This window comes from Acanthisitta chloris, unplaced genomic scaffold (genome assembly GCF_000695815.1).
Source record: "Acanthisitta chloris isolate BGI_N310 unplaced genomic scaffold, ASM69581v1 scaffold1971, whole genome shotgun sequence".
NCBI lineage: Eukaryota > Metazoa > Chordata > Aves > Passeriformes > Acanthisittidae > Acanthisitta > Acanthisitta chloris.
The window spans coordinates 7,019-7,604 of NW_008654143.1; positions in this window are offsets into that span (position 1 = coordinate 7,019).

A 586-nucleotide genomic window follows, 5' to 3' on the forward strand; every position below is an offset into this window, starting at 1 on the left:
AGCACCCACACATCCATTACCCAGGGTTGGGGCTCCCCTGCACTCCACACACCTCCTCCCAGCACCCATCCATCACCCAGGATTTGGACCCTTCCAGGGGCTCCCCTACACCCCACAGGTGTCCTCCCAGCACTCACCCATCCATCACCCAGGGCTGAGACCTCTTTAGAGGTTCTCCTGCACCACTCACACTTCCTCCTAGCACCAACCCATCCACACCCCAGGGCTGGGACCCCTTTAGGGGCTACCCTGCACCCCTCACACCTCCCAGCACCCATCTGAACCCCTGGGTGCATCTCCCTCCCCAGCACCATCTCCCCCAGGAAGAGGAGGTCGGGTTTGGGGTTCAGCCCCGCCGTGGAAAATGTGGCCCTCCCCACATCCTTCAGCTGTTTACGGAGCCGAGAGGCCCCGCACAAAGGAGCCGCAACAACGGAGGAAACCCCAAAATAGCAACACAAACCGAGACAAAGGGCAGAGGAGAGCGAGACAAGAGCTGAGAGCTCAGTGGGGATGGGCACCGGCACGGAGGTGGGGGGCGGGCACAGGGGAGGCACGGGGGGTGCCCTCAGACCTGCTTAGAGCT